The sequence below is a fragment of the Ricinus communis genome, chromosome 9, assembly GCF_019578655.1.
Source record: "Ricinus communis isolate WT05 ecotype wild-type chromosome 9, ASM1957865v1, whole genome shotgun sequence".
In the NCBI taxonomy this organism is placed as follows: domain Eukaryota; kingdom Viridiplantae; phylum Streptophyta; class Magnoliopsida; order Malpighiales; family Euphorbiaceae; genus Ricinus; species Ricinus communis.
In genome coordinates this window covers 20,865,422-20,888,285 of record NC_063264.1, presented here as the reverse complement: position 1 = coordinate 20,888,285, position 22,864 = coordinate 20,865,422, and the positions used below count along the sequence as shown (strand labels likewise).

Here is a 22,864-nt window from a genome sequence, read left to right as displayed (position 1 = left end):
TTTTTACATATATTTATAAATAATTATTTATATTATATAAATAATACATATATTAAGAAAATAATACATAAACTCTATAAAATTACGAACCGATCCGTCAGTAACATTTCTTTACTTCTTACATATATTTGTTTATTGTTGATCATAAGTCTTATTGACGTAATCTTTTACTTTTATTGTAGAAATTAATCAAGATCTTGAGATTGGTGAGTCCCTTATGCCAAGATTAAATGTGGAGTGTTAATTTTGAGGGGAGGTAATAACATTCCTTTGCTAATTTTGGACATTTATTTTAGTGCTACATAAAGTTTGTAAATTTATTTATTTTAATGATTGTCATCCTCAGAAACATTTTTTTGCTAGCGAATATATATTTTAATGGTTTGTATTTGAATATTGAATGAATTATTGTATTTGCAAGTGACTGAATTGCGAAACAGGTTGTTCAAGAATGTGATTGTAATTTTAATTCAAATTTTCATGCTACTTTTTTTAGGTTGGTAATCATATTTTCTCTAAATGTATTTGATTAAAGATGAGATTAAAGTTATATTTTTTAAATTTTTTAGAACTGAAAATAGCACCGAACCGAACTGTATTGAACCGTAAAATTGGTACAATACGGTATTGGATCCTTTTATGTTTGGTACAGTACTGGTACCTTCAATTTTAAAATAACCGAGGTTTCGTATGGTACGGGTGATTTATAAATAACCGAATTGGACCGATCCGTGCTCAGCCCTACCCGTGCCATGGCCCGTACCACGAGTAAGGGAGGCCGTGCAACAGGCTGTGCAAATGTGCATGGCCATGCAATTGCCCATGCGAAGGCCTCGAATTGCGCGCTAATGAAGGAATCAACTCCGACAAACATCTAATATGCGTAAATCATTCATATAGCTTGATTCCTGCCCGAAAATCAATCAATTTCCCATCAATGAGTTCGAAAACTTGAAAAACTTAGAAACATACCAAAGTGCGATCAAACAGGAATAAATATGACTCAAATACACGAATAAACGACTGATAAACAATCAATAAATATGCATAGAATCATCTACATCAAACTGCCCCACACTTAAGCGTTTGCTTGTCCTCAAGCAATCAACAACTCACTCCTCAATCAGATACCAAATAACTCAATCAAATACTTTGCAGGAGGTTAGCTCAAAACAAGTCTCAAAACTCTGTGACGAATTTCCTTAAAATCCCCAAATCACTAAATCCTTGAGACAGAGAACAAAGTTAATAAAGATGCTAAAATTAAAATGATAAACCATCCAAACTGAGAATTCGAGAACCATGCCTTACAAGATCTCACTCAAAACACACAAGTATATATAAGTGAAAGAATACCGTCAAGCTCTCAACGCAAAAGTACAGAAAAAGGTGCTTACCATAAGCTTACTTATATATCCGATCTCCACCACTGTGAAATAGTCAATAAACATGATCAAAGGGTCTTGAGCCAGGTTGTAATGGGGTTAAGGTAGTGTAGGGAGAAATATGGAAAGTGAGCTGAAAGTTGTTGGAAAATTATGCAGGTAATCCAAGAATATAGCCAAGGATCAGATGTTGTACCAAGATTGAACACTAAGTTGCTCTAATAATAAGATGATGCTCGAAAATTAATTTTTTAAATCCTGCAACAATAGATAACGTAGGATGGAGTAATACAATGCTCAATCAAAGTAATAAAATGATATGCACCATTTGGATTGAAGGGAGCATCTACGAAAAATCTAGTAACTTAGTGAGTATGTGCAAATTGATCTAAAATGAAATGCAGCATAAACGTATATAATTTCCAGCAATAATGGTAGAATGAATAGAAGTGATAAAATGAGTGTCAGAGGTAAATTACAATGAAAGAAAAAGGCTAAGGCTCAAAATAGGTTCACTAAGGGAAAAACAGGGTTAGGCTTTTGGCCAAATTGTGTAATTCCTAAGTGCCCAAATCATCTCATGACTATCAAAAATTCATGTAATCTCAAAAGTCATCATAAAGCAAGTTCTAGAAGCAAAAATTCTGCACAATGCTCACTAATAAAAAATAGAAGGAGCATAAAAGCCTCACCATTTGAGTGGGATAAAATTGCATGAATTCTCAAACCAAAGTTTAAACAATCAAATAATCTAATAAGCATCAATATTAATAGTGTTCTATATCCGAGATAAAGTAAAATGAAAAAAATTAAGGAAAAACACCAGTTTTACCTGGCTTGATTGAAATTAAGAGATTCGTTCATTGCCTTCTTTCAACAAGATTCGATAAAAAGCTATATGGGTATCCATTCAAAAGAGAAAAATTATCAACTACTTGATTAAAACAAAACTCAAGATAAGGACAGTAAGAATGAATGGACTCAATCAATAAGGGAAATGAAAGAAGATAAAAACAACAAAAATAAAATTGGTACCTGCACAAAAATAAGGTACCTACCCCACACTTGAGAAAAACACTGTCCTCAGTGTGAACAAGGTAGGCACTCAAAAAAGAAATAAAATACGCATAAAGAAGCAAATTATAGGAGTCCACAAAAAAAAACTAGAAAACTAAAAGAAAAATAAGACAACAGAAATAGATAAAAACTAGAAAGTCTACTGGATACTGCCCTTGATGTGTGCTTTAACACTCTAAAATATGTTAGTCCTCAAAATTATGTATGAGCATCGAGTAAGCTAACTCCTGCAAAACTCAAGAATAAACACATCCCAAGCAACATCTAGTAAAAAGTTCAATAAAACAAAATCTCCTCAAAATAAAACAAACTAAAGTATCTAACTAAAAAAAATAACTACATAAATAAAAAGATGTCCAAAAATTTAAAAAGCATAAATAGATTCGGGAATGCCTCCCGACGGTGCTTCTTTTTGTTCGAGTCGTCTAGCTGGACTCTACAGTAGCATTTTTGCATCACGGTAAAATTGAGAAGGTGGGCTCAAAGTAAGTTGGGGCTCGAGGCATATAAGCACAATGAGAAGGTCTGATGTGTGCGGTAGATGACTAAGGAGGTGCTCTCTGCACCGATTTGGGATGTCCATTCATTCACTCCGAATTCCGGCTAAGTGACCTGTCAAAAATAAACTTACAACTACCCTTCTCGGGTCTATTATAACACAAAGTCTCAAATTAATACAAGTTGTTTTCTTTAGATGAATAACATATATTATCAGGGAAAGAAACATGTATAGCATCATCCATTTGTACATCATGTGGTTGTTTATTACATGCAGGACCAATTCCATCAATACTACAAATGGCATGAACATGGTCGGTGGAAGAACTGTCAAATGGGGGTAAACTAAAAGTAACACAGTCATCCCCTACATTAAGTTCTAACTTCCTCTCAAATACATCTATTTTAGCTCTAGCTGTGGCAAGGAAAGGTCTCCCCAAAATCAATGGTACACTATGCTCATTATCCATATCCATAACCACAAAGTCCACAGGAAATATGAACTTATCTACTTTGACTAGCATATTCTCCACAATTCCCCTAGGAAGCTTAACAGAACGGTCAACTAATTGAATGCCTAGTGGATTTTGCCTCCCCTAAACCTAGCTTATTGAACAAACTAGTAGGCATGACATTTATACTAGCCCCCAAATCAGCTAATGCATCATCAACACATAAATTATCTAAAGTGCAAGGAATAGTGAAACTCCCTGGATCGTGACGTTTCTCTGGCAACTTGCTCTAAAACACCACCGAGCACTCCTCGTTAAGCTGAACATAGGCTACCTCTTCCAACTTCCTTTTTTTGCTAAGTATGTTCTTTAAGAACTTGGCATACTTCAGCATCTGCTCCAATGCATCAATAAAAGGCAAGTTAATATGCAGCTGTCTAAAAATATCTAAAAACTTACTGAACTGCTCTTTCGCCTCTGCTTGTTTGACTCTAGTAGGATAAGGAATCTTAGGCTGATATTCTCTGACTGGAATTGATTTCAGCTTTTGTCCCTCAGGTTCCCTAACCTTATTGCTCACCTCAACCTGCACATCAATAGTGGAGTCATCAAAAACAGGCTTAGAAGGAGCTAAAACTAACTTAATTGAACGCAAAGTGATGGCATTCACGTGCTCCCTCGGGTTAGACTCTGTGGTGCTAGGGAGCACTCCTTGCTACCTCTCAGACAACATCTTAGAGATTTGGCCAATCTGGGTCTCCAAGTTCTGAATCGAGGCCTGCTGGTTCTTAAGTGCACTATCAGTTTACTGGAACCTCATCTTTGTAGACGTTACAAACTTCATCATAAGCTCCTCTAAATTTGACTTCTTTTCTAATGGAGGAGGAACTTGTGCAGGCCTAGCTGGCTGTTGCTGCGGCTGCTGATGAAGTCTTTGAAAACCAGGTGGACCCTGAGCATTATTATTCCTCCAATTGAAGTTGGGATCATTGCGCCACCCAAGGTTGTATGTGTTGCTATATGGATCATTCTACTGCCTTAAGGCATTCCCTATTTAGTCAACCTGCTCAACATTAGCAGACATAGCAGAAACAGATGATACCTCCTGCAGTACAGTTCGCACTGTAGTGCGGGCCACCACAAAACTCGCAGCCAACGTTCGCTGCATGAACTGGCATCTAGAGTTGGTTAATCTTCTTGTTCAGAAGCTCCACTTGAGCTGTCAAGGCTGCTATAAAATCTATTTGGTTAACCATTCCTTGTCTTCATGGTCGACTCCTAGAGGATTGCCACTGATAATTGTTCATGGCCATTTCATCTATCAAATTCTGAGCCTGCTCGGGCGTCTTACTATTTAGCGCCCCACCTGCTGTAGTATCCACCATCTGCCTTGTCATAAGGTTCAACCCGCTGTAGAAGGTTTGAACCTGCATCCACACTGGCAATCCGTGATGGAGGCAGCATCTCAAAAGATCCTTAAACCTCTCCCATGCATCGTACATGCTTTCATCATCAAACTGCACAAAAGAAGATATGTCATTTCTAAGTTTAGCAGTTTTAGCGGGAGGAAATACTTATATAAAATTTTTTCGGCCAACGCCTTACAAGTAGTAATTGTTTGCTATGGAGAGATTGCAACCATCTCTTAGCTCTGTCACTCAAGGAAAATGGAAACAATCTCAGCCGAATGGTGTCATCGGTTGTTCCATTTATCTTGAATGTGTCACAAATCTCTAAAAAGTTGGAGATATGAGCATTGGGATCCTCGCTGGGCAATCCTCCAAACTGCATGCTCTGCTGGATCATTTGGATGACATTGGCTTTTATTTCAAAGTTGTTGGTCGCTACAGTAGGTCCGACTATACTAGTTTTCGTTCCATCCAAAGATGGTCGAGTAAACTCGTACATCGTCCTTTGATCGTCATCAGCTAGGAGGTTGAGGTTCTCCATCGCGTCAACTCCTTGAACCTGAACTGTAACTCCGTCTTCCTCCTCAACTACATGCAAACATCATCTCAATAATCTGAGAGAGGCTCCGGGTCAGATAACCTTTTCTTTATAATTTACACCTATACACTTCAATTATACCATTCTTTAAATTTATCTTTCCTTTACCCTTTTGCTGGAATTTCTTTTTGTGATTTGATCACCCTTATGTGGGATTAAAATGCCAGTTGCTATGTTGGTAAATTCACTAAGTCTTTTTGATATTTTAGATGCTCCCTTCAATCCAAACTGTATTTTTATTCTTTACATATGCAACAATTCTCTCATAAGCTGCTAGTTTATTATTCAAAAAAAATATGAAGAAAATGAAAAAAGAAGAAGAAGAAAATAAATAAAATTCTTTAGTTATTTATCTCTTTATTGGATTTAGGGCATTTTCAAGTGTTATTCTACGAAGTGAGAATTTTAGTGAATAATTCCTCTTATATTGTTAGGCATTTAATCCTTTGTGCATATATTGTTGTTTATCTCATGAATTCCAGCATTTTCACACTTTTTTCCCAAATCTCTATACCTTTACCTTAGCCCCATTACAACCTTGGTAAAGACCCTTTGATTTTGGTATTTACTTATTCGCAGTAGCAAAGATATGATTTATGAGCAAGCTTATGGTGAGCGGGTTTTTGTGCATTTGCTTTGAGGGATTTATTTTTGACCTTATATACACTTTGAGTGACTTGAAGGATCCCTCTGAGGCATTGGTTCGTGATGTTTATATTGAGTTGTCATTTAAGTTATTCATGCATTAATATTATTTCCTTTCTCTGTTAATGATTTGCAATTTGATTTATGATTGAGTATCTTTTGAGATGTGTTGAATACTATCTGTTATGGACTCGGGGCATAAACTGTACGGAATTGCTGACAACAGTTTTGTGAGGTGAGTTGTTAATTGCTTGAGGACAAGCAATAGTTTAAGTGTGGGGTGATTTGATGGTGCATAGTCTTACACGTATTTGCTTGCATATCATTATGTATTTTCTTAGCAATTATTGTGCTTTTATTCCAAGATCACCCGTGTTTTGTGTTCTTTTGCATTTCAGGAGAATTTATAGGACCATCATCAGTGTTTGAGCAATTATAGATCAATACATGCGAAAACAAATGAGAATTCATAAGAATTGGACAAGGGCTCGCATGTCAAACATTAAGCACGGCTTTGCCAAGGTCAGGTCGACAAGACGGCCGGATCTACCATGACCAACCATTAGCCTTTGATCTTCAAATATGGCATTTTGGGCACCGTTTCTGAGGCTATCACGGCCTCCAGCACGGTCCATGGTGGCTCAGCACCGGCGAGGGCACGGCCAAGAAGAAAACCTAACTTGCGAGATTCGAAGGTTCAGCATGGCCTGGACTCCGGCCATGCTGGGACATGTATATAAGGAAAGCGATTCTTGAGCTAGGGAACACAAGGAAGGAAGGGAAAGATTTGGCGACTGGTTCGGTTTTTGCCGAGTACTGAGTTCGGGAGCGAGTTACAAAGGGTGAGAACCCCGGAATCGCAAGGTTCCGAGTGCAAAACAGTAGTGGAGCAAATCGAGAGGCAATTAGGGAGATCAATCGTAGTGCAAATTCAGATTTGGAGCTGTTCATCCAATTTGAGAGAAAAGGGTCTACATGTTTCATTTTCATTATTCTTTCATTGTAATTGATTTCCTAGTTGTTTTAAACATGAAGATGTGTAGCTAGAAAGGTTAAATCCATTGGGATTTCTTTACTATGTTGGCTTAGTATTAAATTGTTGGATTACTTGAGTTTAGTTTTATATCCTTCTTGCTTTCAGTATTAATAAGATAATGCATTATTCATGAGACGTTGTGAATCGTGGTGTTTAGATTGCTTTATATGATTGAGAAGTTCATTTGGCAATTGGAATTTGGAATAGCAAGAACTGGTTAATAATCACTTAGAGATAAGGATAATTGACTAGCCGGATTAAGAATTAACAAAGCTTAATAGAGGTAGGTTAAAGCTTAATGCTAATTAAGAATCAATCGTTAGGGACAGATTCCAACTTTAGGTTCTTGAGTTTAGGAATTCGGTTATCTCGAGAGAGAAACCGAGTTCAATTAAGAATTCATCCACGGGTAGCATAATTGGACTCATCAATCTGTTATCTTGTGTTTGATTGCCAACTAGTCTAGGTTCCCTTTGGGTTTGCTTTCTTGTCTTGATTTATCCATTGATTCCTGCATTTCACTTAGAACTCAGATTGTAGTTATTAGGAAATTTAGAAATTATTCATCATTCATTTTAGGCTAATATAACAGAGAACAAAGTCGTAACTCTGGGCTTTCACTTTCTCGAGGGATAAGACCTTGATACTCGCCATTAGTGCTAGACTGGATCGATAGGTTCACTACCTTAGATTGTAGCTGCATAAATAGCACCATCACTCCTTAATAGTTGTGGATCTTGGGCCTTCAAATGGACTCTCCTGGCTAGCCTAATCTTTTATATAACCATTTAAGGCTTGTTGCAACTTCTTGGCTCTAGACCTTGTTATTAGGTCTTGTAGCAAGCTTAGCCCATTTTTAGCATCCTTAATTTTTCTTACATGCTCCTCATCAAGCCTATCATCTTCAACCATTTTTTGTGCTAGCCCATCTATATCATTCCCTCCTTTTAGACGATTCATCCAAGAATCAAGCTCATCATCTACATCAAAAGGAGTTAGATCATCAACATTAAAAATACCACTTACATTATACTCACCTTGTATGTCTATCTTGTATGCATTGTCATTGATCTTCTCAAGAACTTAAAACGGACCAGCATCCCTTAGACTCAATTTCAACTTTCTATGGTTTGGAAACCTATCTTTTCAAAAATAAACCCAAATCCAATCACCAAGCTTGAGTACAACTTTCTCTCTTCCTTTGTTTATCCTTTTGGATATCCTTTCATTTTGCTTCTCAATCCTATCTCTTACTTATTTATGTATCTTCTTCACTAAATCTGCCTTGGAAACACTTCAATATTAACAAGCTTATTAATAAGCAAAGGAATCAAATCAATTAGAAATAAAGGATTAAGGATGTATAGTGCTATGAATAATGCTATTATAAGCAAATTCCACGTATGGCAATAATTCTTCCCAAGACTTAAGATTCCTAGAATTTAAGGCACGAAGCAATTGCACTAAGATTCTATTAACTACCTCAGTTTTACCATCTGTTTATGCATGACAAGCAATAGAAAATAGCAACTTAGTGCCCAATTTAGCCCATAACACACGCCAAAAATGACTCAAAAATTTCACATCCCTATCACTAACAACGGTCTTAGGCACACCATGCAAACACACCTTAAAGAACAATTCAGCAATATTAAATGCATCATCTGTTTTATGACAAGAAATGAAATGAGCCATCTTATTAAATCTATCCACCATAATAAAGTTGATCAATAGAATTAGAACCTAAAGAAAACTAAGTCCTTTAAGCCCTAATCCTAGCACGCTTCAAAGATAGATCAAATCTTTGATAAGTGTTAAATGCATTCGACAAGAATCTAAGAATTCAAGCAAAGGTTGCTAGAACAATGAAATATCATTAATAATCAAAACTTGATGTAACATATGGCTTTGTTCAAGTTAAATAGACTTGAAACAAACCCTATAAGACAACTAATAGGAAAAGACTATTCTGCCCTAAATAACTTAATGTTTAAGAATAAAACCAAACCAAGGCCTATAAGTATATTTCGGCCTTAATTGGTTCTTCATAGGCTTGAACCTCCAATAGATTGAATAAAGCCCAATCTTGATACTCCTTAATAGTTGTGGATCTCGGGCCTTCAAATGGACTCTCCTTGCTAGCCCAATCTTGTAAATAACCATTTAAGGCTTATTGCAACTTCTTGGCTTTAGACCTCGTTATTGAGCCTTATAGCAACCTTCGCCATTTTTAGCATCCTTAGCTTTCCTTGCATGCTCCTTATTAACCCAATCATTTTCAAGCTTTTCTTATGCTAGCCCATCCGTATTAATGAGCCTTGAACTTAAATGAAATTCTTCAAGCCTTGATGTGTTATTGGCCCAAATGTCATGGATAAGCTCATTGACTTGTAATTTAAATTGAACTAGGACTCTTAGTTAAATTAGGACTCCTTTTGTTTCTTGAACACCTAATATCACCAAGACTCCTTGCAGGATTAGGATTTCTAGTTGAGTTAGGACTCCTTCTTGGATTAGGATTCCTTGAACTAGTAGGATTTTCATCCTCAAGACTCCTTGTTGGAGGAGGATTGGTTGTGCTAGTTTGGTTCGTATAATCTCCAAGAAAAATACTAACTCATTATCAACCTATAAATCTTTCACACAAGTTGTTAAAGGAACTTTAGAATAAATAATACTTTCAATGCTAATAATCTCAATAATTCAATTGCCTTAATGGCATCAAGCAAAATATCTTCATTCTTCACCAGCTCAACTTCTTCTTCATCTTCAACAATGATCTTTTCATCTTGGGTTTCACTCAAAAGTTATAAATTATTATCTTTTTTACCATCTTCATTTATCATGCCTTTAGAATCTTCATTGACTTCAATAAAGCATTCTAACTCCTCTACGACATCAATCTTTTTGTTTTTACTGTCCAAAACACTCCTTTTATTTTCACTCTCTAAAGCACTCTTTTTATTTTTCATCCCTTTTCATTTTGCATTAGTCTTCAAACACTTCTTTTGCTTAAAGTGGTGCAAGTATAGTCTTTCTTCCATCCTTAGTCACTGAATACCTATTGAGGTGCCCATCATGCATCGCCCTTCTATCAAATTGTCATAGTCTCCCAAGTAAAATATCACTAGCATGCATAAGTACTACATCGCACAACACCTCAACATGATATTTACCAACAGAAAATGAAATAATTGCTTGCTGGCTGATGGGCCCTTTATGCAACCTACACCTAAGGCAGTGAACCTACCGATGCAGCCTAGCACTAGTGAGTATCAAGGTCGTATCCCTGGAGATCAGGTGAACCTAGAGTTACTACTGCTTGCTATGTTATCTAGTCTGAAATAGGGTGTGAAAGTTCTAACATACCAGCTAATGGTTGTGAGTGCAATTAAGTAAATGAAGGACAACGAACAATCAAAAGACAATTGCAAAGAGAGAAACAAACCCAAAAGGGAGTCTAAGTGATGGAATTCTAAAGATGGATTTTATGGATTGCCGATCTTGCTTACCCGTGCCTAAATCCTAAATTGAATCCCGATTCCTCTCTCGAGCTTACCGAATTCCTAAACCTGCACTAACCTAATGGAATCTCTTCCTATCGGATTACTACAGATTAGCATTAAGTATGATTTAAAACTATTAAGAGTTATTAATTCTTAATTCGGCGAGTAAATCAACCTTATCTCTAAGTGTTAACTACCAGTCCTTACTATTCAATGTCCAGTTGTAACAAGCATTTCTCAATGTCAAGAAACAACCTAATAAATAATTAATTCAACGTCTCAAATTAACTGAATCAAACTTTTATTACTAAATAGCAAGAAGATTGCAAGAATGACAATTATAAAACTAACAATTAAGCATAATCCATCAACAAAGGTGAACCCTAATGGATTCAAAAGATCTAGCTACTCATGTTCATGGTTAAAGCAATTAGGGAACAAAATAAGGAAAAGAAAATTAAAGGCATGTACACCCTTCTCTTTCAAGCTGAATGAGAAACCCTAAATTTGCAAATTCGAAATCTCAAACCCTAGTTGCCTCTTGAATGCTCCCAAAGTTTGTCTTGATCTTCAATTCGATGTTGGAACAAGTGAATCCCTCCTTCAATTGATGAATTTGATCTCTCAAGGTCTACAATTGATGTATAGGAAACAATTCATTAAGTGTGTGTCTTGGAATTGAGTCCAAAATTCATCCCCCCTTCCAAAAGAATTCAAAATTGCCTATATAGTTGATTCAGCATGGCCGGAGTCCAGGCTGTGATGATTCAAAGACGGCCCGAGTCCAGTCGGCCGAACTGTGGAGTCCACAGGCCGACTCCTTCCGTGCCGGCCGGTCGGCCGAGCCACCACAGGACGTGCTAGAGGCCGTGGTGGCTTCCGAAGTCGTGCTGAAATGGCACAATTAGGGATATCTTCTTGGCAATTCAGCACGGCCGGAGTCCAGGCCGTGCTCAACCCTCGGGGTGCTAGTCCTCGCTCAATTTGATGGATTTTGGTCCGTAATCACACGTATTTCCCTCGATTATTGATGATGTCCTTCGAAAATGACCTGAAATGAGAAAGGAAACAAAAGACAGGTGATTCTAGCATAAAACGGGATAATCATGCATAAAAATGTAAAGAATCGGGCATGAAAACATGTGTAGTATGATGCTTATCACTGGCTTACCTTAACCTCACCATAATCATTAAGCCACTAAAGTTAATAAGGTCGTGGGTATGGTATAGTAGACAACCCGAACCTATCAATCAAGAATGTGCTCACCATATTAGTGTAACTTCAACTGTAAACAATAACATTACATGCCTTTCCTTGAACATGGCACCTTGTATGGAACAAGTTGTCTCATTGCTCCTTATGGCAATCCTCCTTCGATTGAATATTAAGGGCATGCCTTGTAATCAACAAACCACCCCTAATTGGTTCCTTAACCCTCCCCTCACTACCACTCTCTAGTTCAGGCATCTCATCCTCACTACTATTCTTATTGCCGCCCTCTTCATCATCCATCACTACCTTACCATTTTGTATGGTTATAGTCCTCCTATTAGGGCACTCCTTACTAATATCACCTACTCCTTGATATTTCCAACACAGAGTGTCCCTATTTCTACCTTACCTTTTGCAACATCATATGCAGCCTTATTTCCACTCTTAAAATCACTCTTCCTATCCATTTTCCAAGAAGAATTAGAGCTAGAATAAGGTTTAGGAACATATCTTGCTGCCTCTCTTCCTTTGAGTTATTTTTCCACTTTAACGACAATGTGTACCATCTCCTCTAACTCCATATAAGGTTGCATATTCACTCGGTCAACTATCTTCTTGTTCAAACTAGACAAAAAACATGCCATGGCAGCCTCCATGTCCTCATCTATGTTCGCTCTCGTCATTATCATCTCTTTCTTTTGTAGCAGTCTTCAACACCCTTACTACCTTGTTTGAGAACTTGAACTCTTTGAACAAGCTCCCTTTGGTAATGCTTAGGTAAAAATGTTTTTCTTATGAGTGTTTTAATGTCATACCAAGTATTAATAGGGTACTCCAGATTTCTCCTCCTAGTAACCAAGCTATGGCATAATCCAAAAATTGGGTAACCGCTAGCTTAACGTTCTTCTACTTGCTAAATTGATGACAATCAAATATGAGTTCCACTTTCTTTTCCTATTATAAAGAAGCCCCTGAATCTAACTTACCTTAAAAATAAGGTATCTTAAGTTTAATGCTCCCTAAATTCTAATCTATTATGATGGTTTGTGTCTCTCTTTCTAATCTCTATCTGGTATGATGGCTTGGTTTTATTTGGAAAGCATAACCATGAGTATTGAGTGAAACTGCGTGGAGATGGCAATAACAGGCACTGATCCAATGCTTGAACAAATGCAAAGAAATAAAATTAGTTGATCGGGTATTGATATCATTAGAGAATACGAAGAATCGAATCACGCCTAAATATTCTAATTCAGGATTTGCAGCATTGAGGTCTCCATCATTTTTTATTTCATTAGGCATGAGGACTCTTGATGACCTAAGGATTGGCAGAAGGAATCATGGTAATGCAATTAATAAGCTTGACTGATGACATTGGGGCTCAGCTTAATGAACAAGCAGGAGGAGACACATATCCATGAGCGTTAAGGAGAAATTATGTTGTTTTCAATTAGTCCAAGCATAATACAAGTGGTAATGGAGTCTTTTGATGTTTTGGACGCATATATTGAAGTAAGGTAGGCCCATAATTGTTGGAGTGTTATTTGGTATGTCCACTCGGCTTTTTCTTTGTTTTCATTAAGGAATCATGGGAACACAATTAAGAAGATTGACCTGTGGCATTGGGGTGTGACTTGATGATCAACGAGCACGAGATGCAAATCCACGTACGTAAGGGAGAAATTCTATTGCTTTCGATTAATACAAGCGGAAGTGCATGCGTTTTGGTGCTTGGAAGGCATATAATGAAGCAAATTCGGCTGGAGTATTATTAGGTATGGCCACATGAATTTTTCCTTATTTTCATTAAGGAGTCATGGAAACATAATTGACAAGCTTCATCAGTGGCATTGTAGCATGACTTGATGATCAAGTAGGACAAGACACAGATCCACACGCGTGATGGAGAAATCATGTTGCTTTCAATTAATCCATGTGGGAATATGCACACTTAGATGTTTGGGTCACCTATAATGATGTAATTTAGGTCACAGTGTTATTAGGTATGCTCATGAGAATTTTCCCTTGTTTTTGTTAAGTTGGTTAATAAAATTTGGAACTACGAGAGCAGTTGGCCAGTCAACTTCCCTCTAGTTCTTGATTTGACTTTATTTTATTCATGTTTCTTTATTTATTTTCTCATATTTAGCTTCTAGTTTCTTCTTCTTATGGAATGAGGGCTTTCGCCTATAAAAGCTACATGCAACCGAATACTTGAGTCTAGTGAGCATATTATTTTCGCTTTCTACCTTGCAGGAAATCAAGTTATGGACTCTTTCAAAAATCTTATGGACTTATCAACACTCCTACTAGCGAACATAGACTTATTGCTCACGTCCTTCCTTTCTTTTATGTTCTTTGTATACCCTTATATTTAAATCAATATGATTTGATCCTTCCGCTTAATCGCACAGAAAAAGAACTTGTGATTTCTTTCCTTATCAGATCAAAAACCCTATATATGTTCTCATTTTATTTGTATCTTTTGTGTCTTTCTTTCTAATCTCTGTCTAGTATAATAGTTTGGTTTTATTTGGGGAGCATAAACATAAGTGTTCACTTAAAGTGCACAGAAGCGGCAATCATAGGCACCTATCCAATGCTTGGACAAATGTGAAGAAAGAAAATTAGTTGATCTAGTATTGATATCATTGGCCGAATGATAGCGGACGAATCTTTTGTAGGAAAGAGGGAACATCGAGAATCAAGGCACGCCCTAATATTTCAATTCAGGATTTGCACAATTGGGCTCTCCATCATTCCTTGTTCCTCTAAGCACGAGGACTCTTGGTGACAAAAGGATTCGGGTAAGGAATCATGGGAACACATTTGACAAGTTTGACCGGTGGCATTGGGGTTCAGCTTGATGATCAATGTAAATTACACATATAAAGGAGAAATCGTGTTGTTGCTGATTAGTGCAAGTGAGAATGAGCGCGTTTTGATGTTTTGGAGGCATATAATAAAGCATATTAGGTCAGAATGTTATTAGGTATGCCCACATGAATCTCCTCATGTTTCCATTAAGGAATCATGGGAACTCAATTGACAGGCTTGACCGGTGACTTTGGGTATCCTACCTACGTTCTCATTTTATTCGTTTCATTTGTGCCTCTCTGTCTAGTTTTATGGTTTGGTTTTATTTAGGGAGCATAAACACGAGTTTTGAGTGAAAGCCCATGGAAGAGGCAATCATAGGCACCGATCCAATGCTTGGACAAATGCAAAGAAAGAAAATTAGTTGATGAAATATTGATATCATTATCCAAATGATCACAGACGATTCTTTTGAAGGAAAGAGAGAATGATGAGAATCGAAGCATGACCACATATTCTGATTCAGGATTTGCACCACTATGGTCTCTATCATTCCTTGTTCCTCTAGGCACGAGGACTCTTGATGACACAAGGATTGGCATAAGGAATCATGGGAACACATTTGGCAAGCTTGATCGATCGCATTGGTGCTTAGCTTGATGATCAAGCATAATAAGATGTAAATCCATGCACATAAGGGAGAAATCATGTTATGTTTGATTAATCTAAGCTGGAATGCATGATTTTTGATGTTTGGGGTGCACTTAATGAAGTACTTTGATCGAAGTGTTATTAGGTAGACCCGTGTGAATTTTTCTTATTTCATTAAGCTGCCCCATAAGATTTGGAACTACGAGGGTTCTCTAGTTCTTGATTTAACTTTTTTTTATTCATCTTTCTTTATTTATTTATTCATATTTAGCTTATGGTTTCTTTTTCTTATAGAATGAGGTCTTCCACACTATGAAAACCGCATGCAGCTGAATATTTGAGGCTAGTGAGTATATTATTCCAGTCTTCTACCTTATAGGAAACCAAGCTATGGGTTCTTTGAAGAACTTTGCAAATTTATCAACACTCGCGCTAGCAAATATAGACTTCTTGCTCACGTCCTTTCATGATTGCTATCTATGCAACTACAATTTAAGGCAGTGTACCTATCGATGCAGTCTAGCACTAATGGCAAGTATCAAGGTCGTATTCCTCGGGAAAGTGAAAGCCCAGAGTTAATCCTTTGTTCTTTGTTATATTAACCTAAAATGAATGATGAATAATTTCTAAATTAACTAATAACTACAAGCTAAGTTCTAAGGGAGATGCAGGAGTAAATGGATAAATGAAACAACCAAGACAAGAAAGCAAACCCAAAGGGAGCCTAAACTAATTGGCAATCAAACAAAAGATAAAGGATTGATGACTCCAATTATGCTACCCGTGGACGAATTCTTAACTGAATTCAGTTTCTCTCTCGAGATAACCGAATTCCTAAACCTAATAACCTAAAGTTGGAATCTCTTCCTAACGATTGATTCTTAAATTAGCATTAAGCTTTAATCCACCTCTATTAAGCTTTGTTAATTCTTAATCCGGCTAGTTAATTATCCTTATCTCTAAGTGATTATTAATCAGTTCTTGCTATTCAAAATTTCAATTGCCAAATGGACTTCTCAATCACATAAAGCAATCTAAACACTACAATCCACAACGTCTCATGAACAATGCATTATCTTATTAATACTGAAAGCAAGAAGAATACAAAACTAACTCAAACAATCCAACAATATAACATTAAGACAACATAGTAAAGAAATCCCAATGGATTTAACCAATCTAGCTAAACAGGGATATCAGGGCATTGGCTGGTCTGTGGTGGAGGAGTGGCTGCTCTCTGAAGGTCGGAAGTAGTGTCACATGCAGGAGCTGATGGATCAGCAGGAGCAGCGTCAATAGGAGGCTCGTTAGGCTGCTGTGGTGAAGGGTGCTCAGTCGGAGAGGGAGGGTCAGCTGGATCATCCACTAGAGGGATGTCAAAATGGCTCTGCGCTGGAACCCAGCTCTGTGGATAGGCAGGGGCATAGTTTGTAGCAAAAATATCATCAAATATGTCATTGGCCATAGAGGCCTCTAACCTACCGCCCTGCTGAAATGGAGCCTGAAGCATAGCCCTCTGCCTCTTAAACTGAGCCATCATCTGGCTCTGAAACTCAGCCTGACGCTGTAAAAGGTCATGCTGGAAAGCCTCTTGTCGAATGAAGTCACGCTCCTCCGCCAACCTCTCGCACTCTGTCGCAGCTCTATGTTGGGTACCGGCGTCGCACATTTAGCTTTTCACTAAAATAGCAAATTGGCCTTTGTTCTTGCATCAAAATAGCTCTAACACCAATGCCACCAGTATCACATTTAATCTCAAAGGTTTTGTCAAAGTTAGGTAAAATCAGCAAAGGAGCATTACACAATCTATCTTTAAGCAAATTAAAAGCATTTTCTTGTGCATCACCCTAATTAAACCCAACATTCTTCTTGAAAATCTCATTCAAAGTTGCGGTAGTGCTACTAAAGTTCCTAATGAACCTTCTATAAAAACTAGTAAGGCTATGAAAACTCCTAACTTGGCTTATGCTGGTAGGTGTCGGTCATTTTTTAATTGCTTTCACCTTTTTCTCATGAACCTCTAGACCTTTAGAACTAACAATAAAACCTAAAGATATGACTCTATCCATGCAAAAACTACACTTCTTTATATTACCAAACAATTTTTCTTTCCTAAAAAATCTAAGACCCTACGCACATGCATAATATGATCATTGAAATACTTAGAATAGATTAGAATATCATTAAAATATACAACTACAAATTTACCTAGAAATTCATGTAATACATACCTCATGAAAGTTCTAGGTGCATTACTAAGCCCAAATGGCATTACAAGCCACTCATAAAGACCATACTTAGTCTTAAATGTTGTTTTCCATTCATCCCCAACTTTCATGCAAATTTGATAATATCCTGAACGCAAATCAATCTTAGTAAAGTAACATGCACCATGCAACTCACTAAGCATATCATCTAACCTAGGGATAGAATGATAATACTTTACCATTATTTTATTAATTGCACGGTAGTCCACACACATTCTCCAAGTGTCATCCTTCTTTAGAACTAAATTATCATAACAACATAAGGACTTAAGCTCTCTCGCATATACCCTTTCGACATCAATTCATCCACTTCCTATTGAAGCTCTTTTGTCTCCTCTAGATTACTTCTATAGGTTGGTCTATTTGGTATGGCAGCCCCTAGAGTGAAGTATATTTGATGCTCAATCCCTCTTTGAGGTGGTAAACCACTTTGCATCTCCTCGGGAAAGACATCAGCAAATGCATTCGGCAAGGAAAGACCAAGTTCAATAGTGTTCCGGTAAACATCTTTACAAGCAACTATAAATAACAACTTACTTCAGTGAAATGCATGTCTTACCTTACTTTCCCTGGCCAAAAAGCTCCCCTTTTTCTTATTTTTCTCCCTAGGCTGAACCTAACTCTCTTTTGTATCTTTAATACTTATTGATTTTTCTCCCTCAATTTTGCTACTTTAAGCCTCACTCCTTTACCTCTCCAACTTACATTGGTCATTATACACTTCTTTTGGAGAAAGAGGTGTAAGTGTGACTTTCTCCCATCTTTTACAAAAGAGTACCTATTTAGGAACCCATCTTTTACCAAGCAAGATATGGCCAGCATGCATTAGCACTAGATCACATAACACTTCATCTGAATACCTCCTAATAATGAAAGTCACAATAACTTGCTTATTCACTTTTATCTCACCATAGTTGTTTAACCATAATAACTTATAAGATTTTGGATGTGGAATGAGATTTAATCCCAATTTCTCTACCATCAAAGTGCTAGCAATGTTTGTACAACTACCACTATCAATAATGACATTGCATGTCTTACCTTGCACATGGCATCTAGTATGGAATATGTTGTCCTTTTATTGCTCCATATTATCTTCCTCCTCCATTTGCGCATTAAGTTTTCACCTAGCAACCAAAACATCACCTCTCATAGGACCCTCAATACAATCATCACTATGATCCTCTAATGGTGGTATCTCATCTTCACTTCTCTTGCCACTTATTGTTTCTATCTCACCATGCTCCATAACAACCATTGTCCTCTTATTAAGACATTGTGAAGCAATGTGCCCATGCTCCAAACACTTGAAGCATTTAATGTCCCTATTTTCTCCTGTGTTCGCTTCGGCTGTGTTGGTCTCCTTGTTGCCTGAAACATTCTTACTCTTATTCCCATTAAAACCAGCCTTATCATCTCCTCTTTTATTTCTTTTCCATTGATTAGACCAATTAGGCCTATTCCTTGAAGTGCCTTTCTATTCAGACCTTATTGCTCTCTTGGTTTTAATTGCTTTTCAACCTTAATTGCAAGATGCACTAACTCCTCAAGTTCTATATAATGTTGCAATTCGACCCTATCTGCAATCTCCTTATTAAGCCCACCAATAAAACGTGCCATGGTAGCTTCCCTATCTTCATCCAAATCAGTCCTTATCATGAGCATCTCCATTTCCTTATAATAATCCTCTACCCTTTTAATAACTTGCTTCAAAGCTTGGAGTCTTTGATGTAACTCCATATGGTAATGTCTAGGTACAAAATGTCTTTTCATGATGGTTTTCAAAGCATACCAAGTATCAATAGGCTCTTCCATGTTTCTTCTCCTACTCAATACCAATTGATCCCGCCACACTATTGCATACTCAGAAAATCGAATAACCATTAACTTTTACCTTCTTTTCCTCATAAAAGTTATGATAATCAAAGATAAGGTCTACTCGCTTTTCCCACACCAAATATGCCTCCGGATCTTATTTTCCCTAAAAGGTAGGAATCTTAAGTTTGATGCTACCCAAATTTCTATCCACATCATCATTATACTTATAGTAACCACCAAACTCACCTCCATGATTCCCTCTACCCATTGCATTATTTCAGGCTCCCCTAGCTCCTCTACCCATGCCACGGCTAACACCCACAATTGTGGCATTATCATCATCATCATATCCTAGTTCTAAATCTTCCTTATTGCCTACCAAGTTTTGCCTATTGTTTCCTGCATGAGCATTAGCATTGATATGCTATAATATTATTCTTTGGGTGGCTGCCTTATCTAACCACATCCTTTCCATAGCCTCATTGATGTTCACTTATACTATATTGCACTCTTTCATTTTCATGCATTTGTGCCCGCGGATATGCCATGATTAAGTTGAAGCACATTCTCCTCTCTCCTACCTCCACTGGAGGTATTTGACATTACTCCAAGAAAAAGTTAGTATGCAAAAATAAGAATTAAAAATATTAGGACCTCATAACTGCACCCTTACGTGTTTACTCTCCAAAAATGGGGGTTTGCTCTCGTGTTTACACACAATAATGTTAACACTCAAGGTTGAAACTCACACCACTCAGCTTGGTTTCAAATGTTCTTATGTGAATCAAGAACTCACACACAAAGTTCAAACTATACAAGCAACACATAAAGAATCAAGCTTTAAAACACTAGTTGAAGCAAGTGGGTAACAATCAAGAATTTCAAGCAAAACAGTAATAAAATCAAGAAAATAGGAGTCAAGGATAATAGACAACTCAAAAAGATTCAATAGACTTGTGAAAGAATTCATATAAGATGTAAAGATTTAAGGAAAATTGTTCAAGAATCAAGAAAGTATTTTTTGGTAAAGAATCTTGAATTACAAACAAAACAGCAATAAGAATAAGAGTTTAGTGTTCAAGAATGTTAGAAAACTCAAAAAGCTTCAAAGAACAAAGAACATGCAAAAGGAACAATCTAAGATGTAAAAATTCAAGAAAATTCGTTCAAGATTGAAAGTTACCTCTTTGATCAACAAGAATGCCAAATCTACCTAATCTTGAAGAGAAAATGAAAGCAAAAAATTGCAAAGGAAAAGCATGAAAATGATGAAGGAAAATCATCCTGAAACTGTGTGTATAAGTATAAAAAAATAATAGGAACGAGTATTAAGTAGTTCTCTATAAGTCAGCCATCTATTCTCTTATAAATAGGGATTCCTTTCAAGATATAGTGTATATAGCTTAAGAATCCTTTAGGGATTAGGAAACCTATAAATTCCAACAATATTATGGCTCATAAAAAACCTAATATCATCATGAGACACTAAATTAGTAATAGGGTTTCATTAAAACACTAACTGAATTCTAGACAAAGTCAATAACCTTATCAAAAATCAAGATTCTTCAAGAACCACACTTAGAGACCAAATTCTTTCAAGATTTGATTTCTTTTTACTTTATTTTTGTCTTTCTTTTTCTTTCTTTTTTTCCTATTTTCATTTTTTCCTATTTTCATTTCTTTCATTTTTTTCTATTTTCATTTTTTTCATTTTTTTTCTTTTTTCTTATTCGAATCTCAGAACAACCTAAACAAGAATAGTCAAGATAACAATCAAGAAACAAATTAAATCACTTGGAAACTTAAAGAACATAGTGAAAAAACATTAAAGAAGGATAAGTAACTTGATTTAAGAGCCAAAAGCTCTGATATCAAATGTTAAAAAACCTCCAAGAATAGAACCTATGAACTTTAATCCTTATGAACCTGTGAATCACTAACTTGAAAATCCAAAGAACAACTTGAAATCAAAACCTAGGATCGTCTAATTAGATTATAAGATGATCAAGAAATAGAACCTAAGAAAAACTAAGTCCTTTAAACCCTAATCCTAAGTACGCCACAAGGATAGATCAACTTCTTGATAAGTAAGTTTTGCATTCAAACAAGAACACAAGATACAAGCATTTTTGGCTTCAAAGAAAGTAAAAACTTTAATTAATCGTAATCTAAAAAAGGCATACGAATTTGACATGTTTTAAAGACATATCCTGATGAGAACCCATGTAGCACAACGAATCATACTCCAACTAGGAATCCTAGTCCCACGAGGAGTCCTACTTCAACTAGAAATCCTAGTCCCACGAGGAGTCCTACTTCAACTAGAAATCCTAGTCCCACGAGGAATCCTTCTCCAGCTAGGAATCCTAATCCAAATTGGATTATAGACAAGCCACTCAAATATGATGGACCAATGACTAAAGCTTACATGAAGAAGTTCAAGGATGCTTTAGGAGTGTTCGTGAAGCAAGAGTTGAAGCTTGGTTTGGAGATCCAAAGCCCAAGTGAGATTGGGCTTAATCAAGACAATGGGCCTCAAGATACTCTTATCAACTTAATTCAATTTATGGAGGCATGAACAAGTCAAAAAAATAGGCCAAAATAAAAGTCAAGCTATTTAGTGTCTAATACTCAAGCATGGTCCGCTTATTACATGTTACTTAAGCCCAAATGTCATGTTTTTTATATGGGCTATGTTTGGACGAATTTTAGGAGTACTTGTTCATTTAAAGGAGTCTTTTAATAGCTAAGAGTCTTGTTTTAAGTTATCCATTTAGTTTAGAAGTTCTATTCCTAGTCTTATTGTTATTTGCTTCCTTATCATTATAGAATTAGGTTTTTAAGGCCTATATAAGCTAGTACGAATTTCTATATAAAGTGAGTTGTTGAATATTGATTATTTTGGAGTTAATTCTCTTCTTTTGTTCTTTATGAACTTGGTGAATTTATCAAGTGAAGGCTTAGTATTTTACAAACTTAGTTTAACCTAAACTTTTATTTATGTTAAACAACCTTTAATTCCTTATAATTAAGGTTCATAAGTATAAGTTATTTAAGGGTCTGGTTGGGAGTTAGAGTTTATTTGCTTGATTAGGTGAACGATCCTTGGTGAAGACATTAGCATCGAACACGGTTTTGGTACAAGTTAGCCATCTTCGTATCATATCCAAAGTCTTAACAAGAATAGAACTCTTACTTAACTAATATGATCTAATATGAGTTTCCTTACAAGCTTAGGTAACTATAATATGTAACCAAATAGGATACTAAGAGCTAAATAAAGCCTTCGTAAATTTGGATTTGAAGAACATTAAATAAAGCCCATTTAGCTTTCATAAACTTGGATTTCAAGAACATTAAAGAAAGCCCATTCTTTATGAATTTCATTTAGGCTGATTCTATTGGACTTTCATTGTTAGCCCACTCATAGCAATTTAAGGACTCTTGAAGTTTCTTGGCCCTTAACCTTGTAAGTAAACCTAGTGGCAAATT

General features: G+C 36.5%; 1 non-coding gene across 1 annotated transcript; it reads left to right on the top strand.

The window, feature by feature from the left end:
- Window positions 1-4,855: 4,855 nt before the first annotated feature.
- LOC112536169 lies at window positions 4,856-4,962 on the top strand. Its single transcript, XR_003080227.1, has one exon. It is a non-coding gene; the product is annotated as a small nucleolar RNA R71 (small nucleolar RNA).
- The last annotated feature ends 17,902 nt before the right edge of the window (window positions 4,963-22,864 follow it).